A 17,831-nucleotide genomic window follows, 5' to 3' on the forward strand; every position below is an offset into this window, starting at 1 on the left:
AAAAACAAAAAATAATTGTTATAGACAACTACCATGAGTATTTTTATAGTACAGTATGTATATTTTTTTATAGTATGAATTTTGAATTTGACTAGCAGCCGAGTTCCCGAGTTTGTTTCTGTGAACCCCGAATTTATGTTCACTTTTTTTCAACGTAACGTGAAGTGATGTCATCGTCATTTGTTCTTTCTTCTGGACGCCATTGTTTACAGAAGGAAGAATTCTTCGAAGTCTTCTTTGCGGTTTGTAGGGTTGATAAGTTATTGTTTTTGTTGAATCAAGTTTTGTTCATTTAATAGTAATTTTTCGTAGTTTAGGCCCTAATAAGTATTTAAGCTCTATTAAGTGTCAGTACACTTTCTAAGGCTGCCGAGACCGACGTTGGCAGCCAAGGACTCTCGAGAACTCGCGCCCTAAGGTATTATTCCTTTACCATTACCAGTTAAATTAAACGCCATCATTGTAATTTAATAATTATTATGTGGCAATAGATTTTTGGCAAATGTCTCATTAGGGGTTAGTCTATCAAAAGGTACCTATATAACAATTGGCAAAGGTTTTCTATCAAAGATCTTGATAGGGACTACCTACGCAGCAGACCATAGGCCTAGTATGCTGCGTAATCCTACATACCTTACACAGCATGATTGTCCAATATTTATTGTTTTATTCTGGGTAGGCCTAGATGAATTTTAAGCATCCTCAAGCAACAATAAATAGCTTGGCAAATAATTACTGTACTTACACTGGGATATGATGTAATTTTTATGTCTACTTATTATGTACAGTATTTTTAACACTGAATCCAAAAATGCAATCAGTTTTTGTCGGAGAGATTCCTAAGTGGCCGTAAAACGAAGATTAGGATAATTGAGCGGTAACTTACTGAAGGTAATGGTAACTTAATATGGCGTGGTCAGGACGGGTCCGTAGCCTACTGAGTGACTACTGAGGGAGAAGAGCAAACAACTATTTATACTTGATCTAATGCGGAATGAAATCAAATCAATTTGGTTATGAAACCAAATAGGCCTAATCAGTTTTTATTTAGGCATGTGAGGAAGGTAGGTCGGGTTTTAACCCTCCGAGTGTCACGCGTCATAAAAACGACGCACAACACACTTTGTGTAGGGTCACGCGTCGCTTTTAAGACGCACAAACATCGTTTACGGCGAAGGCTCTATGACTGACTGAATCGGATTGAACTGGATCGAGTTAGGTATCGTTCTTTCCGTAATATTCTAAGCTTTCTCCAGAGGTCTGTCTCTAAGCGCTATTCATTTTAGTTCCGAAAATATTGTAGCAGACAGCTGACGTGCGTGTATTTGTAAACAGCTAGGTTCCCCCGGACCGATGACTGATGTGTTTTATTACGTTTATCATTGTTTTAGTGTTAAAAATCAAAAGTAGTGATATACGTGGTGCATTATAAGAAGATTTAAGTGGTTTTGAAGTGCTGGTTGATGATCCTGAAGAAGTAGGTAGTGATATTGATGTAAATTATCAGCCAGATTCCTAGCTATGGTTAGGCTATGCATTCTTAGCTAAACGCTATGTACTGAAATCCGTTTTTCGCTCATAACTTATTTATTTGATAACTTACCTCGCTATATGATTATATATTTGTAATCCTCATTAAATTTAGAACAAAGTGGCTATTTTCAAATATTTATAGGCCTATAATTTATACAATTTCATTGAGCGCGAACTTATTTTTTTTTTGAAAATTTTCGAAATTATATTATTTTTTACCTAAAAATTTTTTTTTTGAAAAAATGTTCCTTATGTTTTATATATAATATTGAAGCCCATGATTTTCCAAACAAAATGGTATATAGAACATTAGAATTAACATTGTTTTAAGCTTCTCAGATCCGTTTTAATAAAACCTTGCAAAGGGGCCAAAAATAGGTGGACATTAAGGCCTAAACAATGGACACTCGGAGGGTTAATGCGGATTCGTGACTGTATTAAGTATTTTGAAGCGAAGTTAGATTAAGAAGGTAAAGGTTAGGTTAAGTTATAATGAACCGACTCATTAATTTATGCATTTTCCAGACTGTTTTTGCACAATTAAATAGCATTTTTGATATCGCTATTTCATTGTGTTTCACCCACTTAACTTATTTCAATTGTACAAAAGTACAAACAGTCTGGAAGTTGCATAAACTAGGAGTACGCTCCGAAGTCGCGTATGAGAATGAACGAAGACAATTCCATGTAGGCTACCGGTACCATATATAGGCCTAATCTGTCTTTAGTCTTAGGTGCCCCTTATACCCTGCCTCTGCGGCCCGCCGCAAGTTTGTGCGGCGGCAGTGGCAGTGATGACCAGCATTGCCAACACAACTTGCTCATTTTACCCGTAAAATCCGGTGGTGATCCCCGGAATTACCCGTAATCAAGTCTTTATTACCCGCAAAATCCCCTGAATTCGGTTTGTACTGGGCGTTGCCACAAGTGGCACACATTGACCAGTGATTACATCGAGACAATGACACGGTTTTATTAGTGTAGGGCCTAGGCCTAAATCATTTTGTTACTGAAACTATTCAATGAAGGATGGGTATGTCACAGTGTCCTGGAATGTGGTGTGTTATATGCACAGTAAAGTAAGTTGTGGTTATCTTATTACACTTATTTTTTTATTACCGAAACATGTAGAGACCTAAATAATGTAAGTTTTCTGCCGTGGAGACCGAACTAATCTGGCCCAAGAAAAGTGCTCCATGGCCCAAATAAATTGAAATGATTATTTGTTGTAGGGCCCAAATGGATTGTAAATTTCATTAAATTATAATGTATTCTCTCTTGTTTCAGGTTCGCGTATTTTTGCATGGTAGGGTTTTCACCAATTGTCATTAGGCCTGTACGTTTTCTCTACTTTGGAAATGTAGTTCAAGTATGAAACAAGCCTGAATAAGGAGAAGAAGGACAAAAGCAAATTTTGATTCTTAACTAAGGTAACAACCAAGCTTGATTGTCTCTTTTTACAAACCAAACCTAGGTCTTAAAGAATTCTTCATCTTACATGACATCGCCTAAAGGCATCAATCATCGAAAACAGAAAATAGGTTATTTTAGACAACTCCTCTTATGATAACATCAAGAATTATATTTTTGATGGAGTTCATTCTTACACTTAAAGGGGGGCTATGACAAAATGATAAAGTTAAATGTTAAAGTTAATGTTCCTGCATTTTACATTGTATTTTTTTCTCCTTTAAGGAACATTTCTGTTTAAATACACAGTTTTTTAAGTTCTGGCTCAGTAGTGTGAAGTGGCGAGTCGAGTATTTGGACGTAGTAGGTACCTACATGGAAATGGCCAGCACTGCTAACTTGTAGTTTAGCGAATCCAGTATTCCAGTAGGCCTACTACAAAACAAGTCTAAGGCCCTCGGCACCGTTGACTATTCCCTGTTTGACTCCCTACCTACTTAATTAGTAGTGCACTCGACTCGTCACATCACCAAGGCTACATAGGTCCCTATAACTGTTAGCCTACCATACATGTGTTTCGGACTGTTTATTTGCAAGGGACTGTTTCAAGCTTGATTCAGACACACTTGTTTGTTTAATGGAGAAGTTTAGCCTATATCAAGACATTGCACCAGCATCTTTCACTTATACCAACTAAACTGTAGACTCAACTACTGAAATAATGCTATTGTAATTCTTGTAGAGAAAGGTCTGTCCATTCTAGGTACTGTTGTTCTTGAATTGACTTTGCACCATGCTCCTAGGTTGGTATTGTGAATGTCACCATTCTAACCTTCCTTGTAAAGAATCGCCACAAGGCAATATCAACGTAAGCAATAGCCTATCACAGTTATGTTGTAAAACTGATTGTTTTATGTAATCATCATCTCAAGTTATTTATCAGTGAAAGTGCTGTAGCTCAACTATTAATGATTTGGTGAGATTTGAGTTCTAATAATAAGATTGGAAGGACAGACCCACATGAGAATTTTTAAGAGTATTGCCCTAAGTATCATAGGCGTAACAGTGCACAGTGCAACAAGTATGGTTATGATTTATTTAAAAGTTTGTAGAAATCACAGCAAGAGTTTTATGTTAACTTCTGTTCTCTTACATATGTGTTACACAAAGAAAGTTTATTCATTATTGCAAAAGAGTTTTGAAAAGCTTAAAATGATTAAAGGGATGCACTCTAACTGGACCTAGACATGCACTTAATTCTCCTTAACATGGTGGTATTCTTTACGTTGGTTTTTGCGCACATGTTTTTGTTTACATTTTTGTTCTCAGTTGGTGATAAATAATTTAAACTTATTTTGCCAATTTGAGGTTATTGATTTAATTCCAAGGTTTGTAGTAGTTGTTAGGTACTCGGGAACAGGTTCATAAATTCTTCTACTCTAAATCAAAAACGTTAGAACTTCTATTATCAAGGAGGGGTTTACCCTAGTAACCTAGAATAACTAAAAACTATGGAGACTCACAAAGTGGTTTTAATTTTTTTTTTTTTTTCAAAAGTTGTATAAAAAATATTTAGGCTAACAACATTGTTGTGCGTTAAAATTAAAAATGAACAGTCTTCTACACCAACGCAAAACCAAAAGTGGAGAAAAAGACTTCTGCAACCCATCAATCACAAATTTAAACTACTAGGCCTAATGGTTGTGTTTAATCAAGGGTTATTGAATAATATTTTCTTAAAGGCTTTTAATTGTAGCCTAGTACAAAAGATGACAAAATAGAAAGTTATTATTGTTCGCTCAATGTCGTTTTAATTGGAGACGTTGCAAAAAGATAACACCAAGAAATACTTTTTGTTAATGTGCATCCTAAATACGCCAGTTATCCTGACTCTTTTTTTATGCTCACCTAATTACCCTACTGGCTTCTCACTTGATGTGTTGTAATCAGATTCAGGACAAACAATCTGTTTTTGTGACTTGGTGAGCTAGCGTCACAGAAAACATACTACTATAACCCAGAATGCCAACCGCATGGTAAAAACCATTAAGTGTTTTGAGAGAGCTTTGCCTGTCAATCCGTAGGCAGCGCCACCAGTGTTGCTATGCTGAATGCATGGCAACGCTGGTGGCGCTGCCTACGGATAAATTTAAACTTAAAATTTAAAAAATGTTTTAAATTAGAGATCTGTAAAAATCTTAAATAGAGTAAAAAGCCTTGTCATTAAGTAAATTATATATTGTCTCTCTTTAAATTTTTGTTTTGTTTGATGACGTAGCTTGGCGGAAGCACATTGTACAATCTCGGCCCAGCATACAATGGAGATTTTTCATATAGGGTCATATGGTCTCTAAAAATATTCTCATTTCGGGTTCCATACCTGTGGTTAAAATGTATTTGTTCTGGTAGCTCATTTTTAACTGAATGTATGCTATGAAATTCCATAATTCTAGAATAACCTCGTTAATGTCTGAATTTTTAAATTTTGAAAATGTTTCTTACGAGAACTGTGTGGATGAGAATTGGTGATAATGTGAATAATGTTTTTGTAACCTGAATATAGCTTTTATACCAGTAGCTTGACCCCATAAAATTATGCCATGTCTTAATTCAGACTACATAAGCATGATAAACAACTTTAAGTGTCTCAATAGAAACACAGTCCATTAAATAAATGAATAAAGATGATATCGACCTAATTTTGTTATGTAAATAATTCAAATGTGAATCCCATTTAACTGTGTCACCTACATAAACCCCTAAGAATTTTGAGCTTCAACTAAATTAAAAGAACAGTTTTCCATATTAAAACGTTTTTATTAGCTCGCCTAATTGTCCGGTACAAATTTTACAATCGATTTTATACTAAGTTCCCGATGAGCCAGAGACTTGGAAACTTGAAACATAGCTCAACAAATGGATGACAATGCAATACTATATAATTTAATTTTCATATTTCCCTTGGGCTACGCCCCATGGGCTTGTTTTTATTAACTCGCTTTTTGCAAATTTGGATATTTCCCGATGAGCTTGAGACTTGAAACTTGAAACATAGCTCACAAATGGATGACAATGCAAAATTACATAATTTAATTTTCATATTTCCCTTGGGCTACGCCCCATGGGCTTGTTTTTATTAGCTCGCTAGTCGCTTTCCTACAAATTTTGATATCAATCTTAAACGAAGTTTTGGATGAGCTAGAGACTTTAATTTTGAAACATAGCTCACAAATGGATAACAATGCAATATTATTTCATTTAATTTTCATATTTCCCACGGGATACGCCCCATTGGCTTCCACATTTCCATGTTTACATTTTGAAAGAATGTAAACATATCAATTAATTTAAGTCAGCTGTAAATACTTAAATTTGACAGTTCGAAGAGCAGAGATTAAGAGGTACAGGTTCTGCTCCAAATACATTCTAAAAATATAAAACAAGCATTTTAAAGTAAAGATAAAACATATGATGAGAGATAATAAGGTTTTGGTTTGTTGTATTAATAGTCAAAGGTTATATATTAACAGGCCATATAAAATATATTTAACATATTTACACATTAAAGACTAAAAAGATGAAAATAATTTATAAATAAAAAACTTTTTTAAAACAAAACGTTTTTAAACACACTAAAAAGTAGAAAATAATTTATAAATATGTTGAGAGTATAAATACTTGTAAGATTTAAAACAAAAAACGTTGGGTGCATGCAATTAATTGATAATAATACATTAGTTCAATAGGTGAAGTTAATTGTAAATTATCTATAGCATGCACCCCACGTTTTTCGTTTTAAATCTTACAAATATTTATACTCTCAACATATTAATAAATTATTTTCTACTTTTTAGTGTGTTTAAAAACGTTTTGTTTTAAAAAAGTTTTTTATTTTAAAATTATTTTTGTATCAAGTAGAAAATTTTATAATTGTTTTTTCAACATTAGGGTTTAATCCATTTTCTAAAAACCATAGCTCCATATCCTTTACCACACCTTGCAGAGAAGAAAACATTTCAGTTGTATTATTATTTTTTATCAAAGCAGTACGGTTGTGTCATCGGCAAAAATAATAAGTTCTTATTAGAAGCTTTTCGAAGATCATTAGCGTACCGGTAAATAGGAAAAAAAGAAGCTAGCCAATAAATATTGACTTAATTCCCCCAAAGAAGAAGGTGTTTAAACTTTCTGCAATGGACTGGAAAAAAAAATTCTGTGGGCTTACGTGGTCAAAGTTGCATGTAATTGATAGTGATGTGATAGTTTTAATGAATATTTTTAATTAAGTTTTCAAAAGCTCATACCGTATCGGTTTCAAGAAGCCTACTGTTGAATTGAATCGCTTTGGTAATTCGGTCATTCTATGCGATCTTCCTCACGATCGATACACCGAATATTGACGTCACAGCATTTGTTTAAATAATGCATGACGTTTTGTAGCGTTGCTGTTGCAGAAAGGAGAATTTTGCCACAGAAAAAGTTGTCGACTTCAAAAGCCTATTTTATTAACCCTTTGCGGTCGAATGGAGAGTATAGGTCACCGCCCGCCATTTACCTGGCTGCTCAAAAAAAATTGCAACCTATACTCAGACAAAAAATACCCCCGCCGCAGCAAACCTGCAGACTAAGCGAATTTCAACTTGTCTGATTACATTTTTACTAAAATATTTCCATAAATAAGACATATTTATTCCCAATTTAAATAACATTAGATTTAACAAGTGCTTAGGTTTGCTGCTACGGGGAAGGTAAAAAGTGTTTTTTGTCCATATGTCAATAGTATAGGATGAAATAAATAAATTTGCCAAATTTTATCAATATTTATCCATAAACAAGTAAACTACAACAGTTTTCATTTTCTCCATAAGAACAACATGTGAATTTTAAATTAAACTTTTTTTTTATTTTCTCCGTGACCGTTAGGCATACAACAGCGCTTCAATATACTAAATTATTTATTTTTTTAAGCTCTACAAAATGGTTGAGAAAGAAATTGGAAAATATTTTGTTTTTAGGGTAAAAAATGGTAAAAACTCATTTTATCCCCATAAAACCCCTGTTCCCATGGTCCAATTATGCTGGTTTGCGAATTCGTTCAAATAAATGTAGGTTTACACGTTTGTACCAAATTTCATCAAAATCGGATCATTTTTGTTCGAGTTATCGCGCTAACAGACACATATATAAATATATATATACATATATGAATTTGAACGGATGGTGTTTTTGGTCTCTGGGGACCTCAAAACGAAAAAGTAAATCGGTCCCGGGTCTAGGTCTTACCATGAGACCTACGGTAATAGCTTATTCCCTATATGGGAAATTCGCTAAAAGTTTATCTTTGCGGTGGAATGGCGAGTATAGATCGCCGGGCGCCATTTTCCCGACTGCTAGAATAGCAAACTGAACTCGCCGGAAAATTAAGAGAAAAAGTTTGACCTCAAAGGGTTAACTTGTTATAGATCTATAGCATTTTCTGCAAAAATTTTAAATTTAGTTTTAAGTGTAAGAAAGGGCCATGTGGCCCTAACTTTGCCTGGATAAATATGTAATTTTTCATAAAAAAAAACAACCAGTTCTGCAGCTCTTGCTGTATTTCTGCGACAATGTCACACTGTCGCCCAGGGTTGCCACCTGTCCTGATTCTGCCGGCACAGTCCCGATTTCGGTTCCTTATGCCCGTCCATATAAGCCTAGATGTTAATTCGGGGGGAGGGGGGCAATGTCCCGATTTTTTCCTAACCTAAGGTGGCAACCCTGCTGTCGCCCATAGTTCTACTTTGAGAATTAATCCGCCTCCAAGGATGCAGTATTGTAACTATTTTTTTCAATCATAGTTTATTTAAAAATACCCCCGCCGCAGCAAACCTGCCGACTAAGCGAATTTCCATTTGTCTGAATTGATTTTCAGTTAAATATATTTTAATAACATTAGGTTTAACGAGTACCTAGGTTTGCTACTACAAGGAAACTAATGAAGTGTGTTTTTGAGTAAAACATTGATAGCTTAGTACAAAATAAATAAATTTGCCAAGTTTGATCAAAATATATCCATAAACAAGGAAACTACAACATTTGACAATATTCTCCGTAAGAATAACATGGGAATTTTAAATTTACAATTTCTTTAATTTTCTCCGTTATCAATAATTGAACAAAAATACTTTTATATACTAAATTATTTGTTTTTTTAAGCTCTTTAAAGAGGTCTAAAGAGAAATCGGGAAATTTTGTGTTTTGAGGGTCAAAAGTGAGAAAAACCAACTTTTACCCCATAAAACCCCCCTTTACATTACATTTTTACATTACATTACCGTAAAGCCCCGTTCCCATGGTCCGATCGTGCTGGTTCGCGAACTCATTCAAGTTTATCCCGCTTTACACCTTTAAACCAAATTTCATCAAAATCGGACAAAAATTACTCAAGTTATCGCGTTCACGGACGTATATATATATATATATATATATACATATATAAAAATTAGTCTATATATATATATATACATGTATAAAAATTTGAACGAATGGTGTTTTTGGCCTCTGGGGACATCAAAATGAAAAAGTAAATCGGTCCCGGGTCTAGGTGTTACCGTGCCACCTACGGTAATAGCTACTTTCCTATAGGGAAATTCGCTAATAAAAACTTAAGTGTCTAATTTAATTATTGGATAAAGTGAATGCAAAGCAGTTCACATTCATCTGGGTTTTTCCCCCTGCCTAATTAGTCATTCCACCTATTATAGCGGGAGCACATCCCTGTATATCCGGGTGTATTTTAACTTAAATTTAAGATAAACAGGAGTAAAAAAATTGGGTGAGATGGTACGTACATGTTGCTTTGTTGGTGTCTAAGACCAGCTGATGGAACCATCGTATTTATGGAAATCCCAATTAACTTATCAAGCATATCAGAAACCGTAATCAAATTCTGATTACTAAGCCTTGATATGTAACATATCAAGATACGTTACATATTTAACTCCTTTTGTGTTATTAATTGCTCCTCCAGTAAGACTGGGGGCGTATGTTAATTTCATTGAGAGTGTGGCCAGCCCAGAAAGTCTAGTTTACCTATGAGATTTGGCCCTACCAGATCAATTTATCTGAAAGTTTTGGTCAGGGAGAAAAAAAAATAAGTTTTGATCCACTTGAGAGAACAAAATCAACAGCAAATGCTTGGAAAAAGCTCTGAGCTCGACTCTTTCTGACTAAATCGCACAGTTTTTGCTCATAATTTTTTTATCCGACAAGCAATGGAACATAGAATATTTTCATCTTTACGGAAACAGCAGGTAAATGGTGATTACCCATATTAACGCTTGGACCTGAGTAACATTTGCACATCAAGATAGGAATTATCCATCAAGTCACAATAAAGAATCCTCGCCAAAATATAACTCACAAAGAAATTGACCTGTAATTTCCACTTAATCTGCACAGTGCACATAGCTAGGGTTCCCACTGACCCTGCATAAAAAAAGAGGACTTTTAAATGATTAGAACGACTTAACCATCCCTCAGGGGGTCTCCTGAGGAATATATTTTAAAATTTAGGAATACTTACATGCCTTTTAAGGGAGGTTTTTAGAATATCTTTAGATACTAGAACTTTCTACATTTTGAGAATGTTTTTAATCTAGTCTGTCAATTTAGGATTGTATCCAAACATATAAAATGTAAAGCCCTCATAGCCTAGCCTATATTTTATTTAAATTATAGAAATTTTAAACTAGAATTTTCAATTTGTTGCCCTATATTTTTAAATTATTCCTAATATATTTGCTTTTAATTTTAAGTTAGGTGTGCTTATGTTGACTATTATATTAAAAGAATCTGGTAGGCATTAACTCTGAAACTTTAATCTGGATTCTCCTTTAAAAAAAATCAAAATACTGGATTAGAAATTATGTTTTCCATGACTAGAGTTTGAACACACTTTGAAATTTAGTGGTAAAATCGATTAACTTTAAACTCTGGTGATGATTTAAAGTGTGAGCAAAATAATAAACTTTTAGAGTCATATTTCCCCTAAAAAAACCTGTCAATTTTGGAGGACGATGCAACTGTTTCATTGGAGTTGTGTTTTGATGATTTTTATCTTAGAACAAGTCATCTTTTCGGCATTAGTAGGGACTAGGAGTGTTCAAGACGGACAAAATAAGAAGTAAGAGAAGTATTTTAATAATGTAAGCGTAAAAGTAAGCAAAAAGCAGACGAGGAGCTATCTATTCTCTGGTCTGGGCAGTGAGCTGAGAGAGACAGTGACAGTGATGAGAGTCATGTTGTTGTCAACAGTCTCTTGTGTAAGGGTGCGTTCACAAAGAAAGCTGGTTACAAGTAACTTACTTTCAGCACTTGTTCCAAGCGCTTGAGAATGCTGTTGTGTGTTCACAACAAACGCTTGCATTTCAAGCTCAGTGTAGTCTCAGCTATGGTTGAGACAATATCTTCCTCAAGTGATGAAGAGTTTTTTTTTAATTAAAAATGTAGAATTAAAAGGATGTAGAATTAGGAAGGTGTTCATGCAATTAACCGCGGAAGTTAATCACGTTTTACATCCTCAAGAAAATTGAAAGTGTTTTAGTAAAGTTTTGGGGGGATTGGCAAAAGCAACCTATTATCCATGCATCAGAACGAATTTTGGACCAATAATAAAACCTAAAAAATACTTGAAGGGAGTTTTAAACACCCTATGTAGCTGATTAATTATGATGCAAATAATATTGTGGGATATATTCAAATGTTTTAATTTTCTAGGTAAAAAAAAGTAAAAGTGTACAAGTTTCATCTATAAAAAATCCAACACAACACTTAATTAATATTGAAGTAAATGTGTTTGTTTATCATGTTAATACATATATGTTATATTTGTCCTATTGGTTACGTTATTGAACATTCAACGGAAAAACCACAATATGTGGGTAATATATTTTTTAGCGAATTTCCCTATAGGGAAGTAGCTATTACCGTAGGTGGCACGGTAAGACCTAGACCCGGGACCGATTTACTTTTTCATTTTGATGTCCCCAGAGGCCAAAAACACCATTCGTTCAAATTTTTATATATATATATATATATATATATATATAGACTTATATATATATATATATACGTCCGTGAACGCGATAACTTGAGTAATTTTTGTCCGATTTTGATGAAATTTGGTTTAAAGGTGTAAAGCGGGATAAACTTGAATGAGTTCGCGAACCAGCACGATCGGACCATGGGAACGGGGCTTTACGGGGGGTTTTATGGGGTAAAAATTGGTTTTTCTCCCTTTTGACCCTCAAAACACAAAATTTCCCGATTTCTCTTTAGACCTTTTTAAAGAGCTTAAAAAAACAAATAATTTAGTATATAAAAGTAAAGTATTTTTGTTCGGTTATTAGTAACGGAGAAAATTTAAAAAATTGTAAATTTAAAATTCCCATGTTATTCTTATGGAGAATATTGTCAAATGTTGTAGTTTGCTTGTTTATGGATATATTTTGATCAAACTTGGCAAATTTATTTATTTTGTACTAAGCTATCAATATTTTACTCAAAAACACACTTTATTAGTTTCCTTGTAGCAGCAAACCTAGGTACTCTTTAACCTAATGTTATTAAAATATATTTAACTGAAAATCAATTCAGACAGATGGAAATTCGCTTAGTCGGCAGGTTTGCTGCGGCGGGGGTATTTTGGAAATTGGAAGCTCTAAACTTCTAAACTCTACTTGAGCTATCAACTCATCGACATCCAAACTGCACTGTTAGTAGTTTGTAACTGACTGGTTCGGTCAACAAGCACCGGAAAACAAGTACGAAACGTTCTTGCGTGCTTGTCAGAGCTTGTAACAAGCGCTTGCTAGCCGGCACAAGCTTTGTCTGTGAACACACACGCTTGATACTATGTTAACTTTTCTCACGCCGGTTCGAGCTTGTAAGCGCTTGCCAACAAGCGCTTGTAACCAGCTTTCTTTGTGAACGCACCCTAACATAGAATTTGATCCAAAGAGGAAACAAAACTTCTACATAAGATAAGATATCATGACACAATATTTAAACTAAGTCTCCAGTTTCATTCTCGACATTTGATGATTGGAGCCAAAATTAGGCCTACTAATATTACTACGCAAGAAGATTTTTTTTTTTTTTTGACATTTCAAGTCTTGTAAAAATCTCTTTGGACGTTTTTTATGTACCCAAAAGAGGACGTGTCCGGGAAAAAAGGACGGGATCTCTACACACACAGCGTATTGAAGGTAGCAGTTTCCTGCAACTTAAGTCCTCACTCAACAAGGTCACACGTTTAAAATACTATTAATTCAATATACAGTAACCAATGAAATAAATTACAGCTACACTGTAGGATAGTGTTAGTTGGGAAAAACAGGGAATGCCAACAATCTTTGGTAAGCTATACAACATAAAAGTTGCATAACAAAAATTTGTCTGCTGCGATCATAAGTGCTAATACATTACTACCCAGAGTGGTGTAAAAAAATACTTAAATCTAAATCACTATACATAATTGTATGCATGTAAGATGTAGGAAATCTTAAATGTTTCATGACAGCTTTAACCTAGACCCAAATGATTTTAATCTGTTGCCTCGGGTACGATACGAGCAGCGACATGTAAGGTCTGTGGTGGTTACGATACAAGTGGCACATTTATAATGCTCATTGAATTTCCCCCGCAATAGTATTGCAAATATTGTTGTTATCTGACAGATCTATTTTAAAGAAAAACTTAGCTCCCACTTTATCACATAGTCTTCTGGTGACTAGTGTTCTTAAAACCTTGGCAGATATCACACAACACAATTGAGAAAGTAAAAGCTTGCTAAGGATACATAGGCCTACTTGCGGTTTTCAAAATGTTGTCGAATACCCCAATCTGTAAGAAAAATTTAATAGGTAAATAATCCAACCAAATATAAGTTAGATAATAAAACTAAGATTATTTATTTGATATAGTTATCAAAGTAATTTAAACAAATAGGTAGCCTATGTAAAACTCACAAAGTAATTATTATCTACTCCAAACCAATATTATTTAGTATTCCACTACATAATTGGTGCATTTCTGTTTTTTCTACCTTTAAATAGCAAAACAGTCAAGTACTTTTCTTTTACTTGAAGCAAATTAATTAAAGATAATATGATTAGAACTTATTAAAAAACTTAAAAGTTATCTTTTAAATGTTCTTATACATTTTGTGCCAGTTTTGATTTTGAACACTCCTTGTAACCCAAGGTAAAAACATACTTAAATCTAAATCACTATACATAATTGTATGCATTATGTGCTAAGATATAGGAAGTGTTAAATGTTTCAAGACAGCTTTAACCTAGACCCAAATGATTTTAATCTGTTGCCTCGGGTACAATACGAGCAGCAACGTGAGCGACATGTAACGCTGTTGTGGTAGCTACGATACAAGCGGCACATTTATAACGCTCATCAAATTTACCTCGTTATGTAGTATTTAAGGACTAAGCGGTTCTTCTCCAAAGAATATCATAATTTTTACAGCACCACTACCGTCTTCAGAGATTTTAATCCGATGCTTTAAAAGACATCAGCCCTCGTCCTTATCTTTACACATGGTACTGATTAACAATATTAGAGGTCATCTGCTAGTTTATAGGCTATGATGGGGGGATTTTGAAACCTGGTAAATTACTCAAGTCTTCAATGCTATGCATTGGGCTCATTCTCTTCTTCCAACTGCAACGAAGAAGGAGGAAGTTGGTTCAGATTTCAGAAGTGAATTTATTGGACTGAAGAAAAGTCTAAATTACTTGATCGGACAATATAATGCTGTAGTATTTACCGAAGATATGAACGTTTGAATAGGCCTGTATTCTCAGAACACATAAATAACTTAATTAGTTAGGATACACAATAATTACTTGATTTTAATCCTCATATTTTATATTAATATATTATCAAGAAGCTTTACATTTATATGGTGTTAATGTGATGAACCAATAATCCAATTCAGGTGTATAATCTGTAAATATTACATTGAACATTAAATGCATTATTTAGTTGACGTTTCAAAATGTGTATGAAGAAATGTTTGCATCAAGTAATCTGTAGGATAGAAATTAAAGATGTTTTGTGTGTGCATTAAAAGGAATAGGCCCAGTAGACAATTTAAGTGTATGTTAGGTATGATATCTCAGGACACGTTTGTGCATTTGGAGTAGGCCATTTCTCTTAGTAACAAGACTAAAAATAAACCTTTAAGGAAAGTTACAAGTTTCTATGAGTGTTTTGAGCTATTAACCAAAAAGAGTGTAAATTCTTTTCTGTGTCTAATCCAAGAAGAAGAAGGGGTTTTTACCGAATAAAGAAAAATGTTCTCTCAGGTCAACATAATGGCTGTAAAAGCTATTGCATTGAAGAATTTCAGTTAAGCCACTATTATTTTAAGCCCTGATATGCTACTTAGCAAGGTATATCACGCTTTGAACTGCATTACTCTAAACAAAATGCCCCTGGACACAAATTATGAAAAACATTTTTGATGTCTCTAAGCCAAGAATTTGGTCTTCGCCTTATTGACTGCCTCGGTCCCTTTCAGCTCTGTTCTTGCCGATGGATGCTTCGTCAGTCATACCTTTGCAGTGAGTTGAAACGAGCTGCAGTAATCAGTGAAGTTCAAAAACAATATCTACATGTTTTATAGCAATTAAACAAGAATAACTCGGACATAATTTGGATTTTGATTACATAATGATTGCACTGCCAATGATTTTAATATATGATATAGCATGAACTTGTTAAGCTGTTGGTTACTCCCACCAACATTTATTTCTTTTGTTTTACAAAATTATGTAAAATAAAACAACACCAACTTAATGATTGTTATTGAGGACTTGCGTTCCGGATTACTTAACAATCATACTATACATGAGATAAAATACCTGGTTACCAAAGAAATCCTTGTCTTCTGAATGGTAACCGGGTTTTGACTGTTGAGAATCCAATGTCAAGCCCTTAATCCGCATGCCCTTGTCCCCTCTATGCCACTGGCGGCCGAATGACAAAGACAATTCAGCTTGGACACACGGCTTCCATTAATCTGTACCAAGTACCTGTCTGTTTGTAATTGGCAATGCCGATCTATGACGTTCGACATAGTGGGGATGCGGCTTTAGGGTCTGTTAGAATAACGAAAGCGGTCATAGAAACTACAGACATGAAGTTATTGCTCATAGGAGGTCTCAGAAAGTCTTTAAAAATTATAAATGAAACGTTTATACAACAAAATGTTATGTTAGGCTTGTCAGTATTCGTTATTTATTTTTAATGCGTTCTGACGACCTTCAAAGACCGACAACGTCACGTCTAAGGGCTTGACAAAGACACCGTAAGTGTGTCAAAACCGTTCTCCTAATAAATGATTTTTGGTCAACCAGGTATTCACCCTCTTGTTTACGGTAGCTCAATATTTGGTTTCAGACCTGATATAATTATTTTTAGATAGGCCTACTAAATATCAACTATCCTTGCGATTCACATGCAAACATGGACATCCGTTAAATTCTAAAACCGTCTCTATCTTGTTTTAACCTCATTAGTATTTCCCTACTTGTTAATATATTATTAAGATATTCTGGGGAGCGAGCTGGTGTAGTGGTTAGAGCGCGGGACTTCAGTCCCTGAGGTCCCGGGTTCAAACCCCGCCAAGACACCAATGGATTTTATCTAAGTGATAATTCCGCAACCCCTAGGTCTAGCCTGAAGTAATGTGAAAAACAATCCCGGGATTAAGCCTAGTGTCCTAGGACAAAAAAAATAAAGATATTCTAAATGATTTTAAAGTTATTAAAGTAAGAAAGAAAGAGTAATAACGACAAAATACACTTCCACAAGTACAAGATATGAACATAGCTTTACTTTAAAATTACTTTAAACTTATCCATTAGATGACGATTCTATCAGGGGTATGCTAAATCTATGGCAATACTTTTTTCTTAAAAGCTTTTTTAACTGGGTTGTTAGGTAGGATTCAAAAGTCAGAAATCAGAAATCCTTTATTGTCCTTAAGCAAAACAATCTTGCAATAGACATAGTCACATATTATGGTAAAATAGGGTTACACAGTAACCCAGTCTGACTAGATTAATAAGCTAATATCACAGACAATAACAGGTAAAAATTTAAAAGTTTAAAAGTAAAAAGAAGGCTGTAGGCTGGGTGGAGAATATACTAGATAAACTATTAAACATGACAACTTTTACATCAAAAAACTCTTTAATCACATAAAAAGGATGTTCAACAAGCCAGTTGTATAGCCTATCTTTAAAAACCAACTCAGGCAACGCTCTTGACTCAGAGTGCAATACATTGAATAACTTTAAGCTTATGATTGAATGGTTACTGGCACATTTACTTAGTCTATGTGACGGAATTTCAAGTAGAGAGTTAGATCTAGTGTAATGAGAATGGAAATTTTTTCTAACAGCCAAGTCTCCTAATTTTAATTTAACATCAAGTAAACACACATATATGTACAGGTTAATGACAGTCAATATCCTAGTTTTTATAAACAAAGGTCTACAATGGGCTTTGAGAGCTGATTTGGTTACTATTCTAAGTGCCTTTTTCTGAAGTAACAAAACATCACTTATATTACTACCGTTAACCCAGAGAATCAGACCATAGCTGAAAAAAAACACTGACACACACTGAGAAACACTGACTGAAAAAATGCAAAATAGGCTAATCGGATATATTTCTCAGAAACAACAGTTTTTAACCTATTCACTAAATAAATAACTCTTGACAGTTTTGAACATACTAAATCAATGTGAGCTGACCAAGAAAGACTGCTGTCAATCAACACACCCAGGACTTTTATGGGCCTAACCTCTTTACAAATTACA

The 17,831-nt window shown here is 34.3% G+C and overlaps 1 protein-coding gene across 2 annotated transcripts in view; it reads left to right on the forward strand.

The window, feature by feature from the left end:
• Nucleotides 1-203: 203 nt before the first annotated feature.
• Nucleotides 204-17,831, forward strand: part of LOC128994268 (uncharacterized) — a 53,575-nt gene continuing 35,947 nt past the window's right edge. The window contains exons 1-2 of one of the 2 annotated variants that reach the window (XM_054418682.1): nt 204-418; nt 2,821-2,963. The gene's annotated coding sequence lies outside the window, so the exon portion shown is untranslated. The remainder of the gene's footprint in view (nt 419-2,820; nt 2,964-17,831) is intronic. The other variant, XM_054418683.1, reaches the window with a different exon arrangement.

The sequence above is a fragment of the Macrosteles quadrilineatus genome, unplaced genomic scaffold (genome assembly GCF_028750875.1).
Source record: "Macrosteles quadrilineatus isolate MER2022 unplaced genomic scaffold, UCM_ALF_1.0 Scaffold_5__1_contigs__length_97177068, whole genome shotgun sequence".
Taxonomy (NCBI): Eukaryota; Metazoa; Arthropoda; class Insecta; order Hemiptera; family Cicadellidae; genus Macrosteles; species Macrosteles quadrilineatus.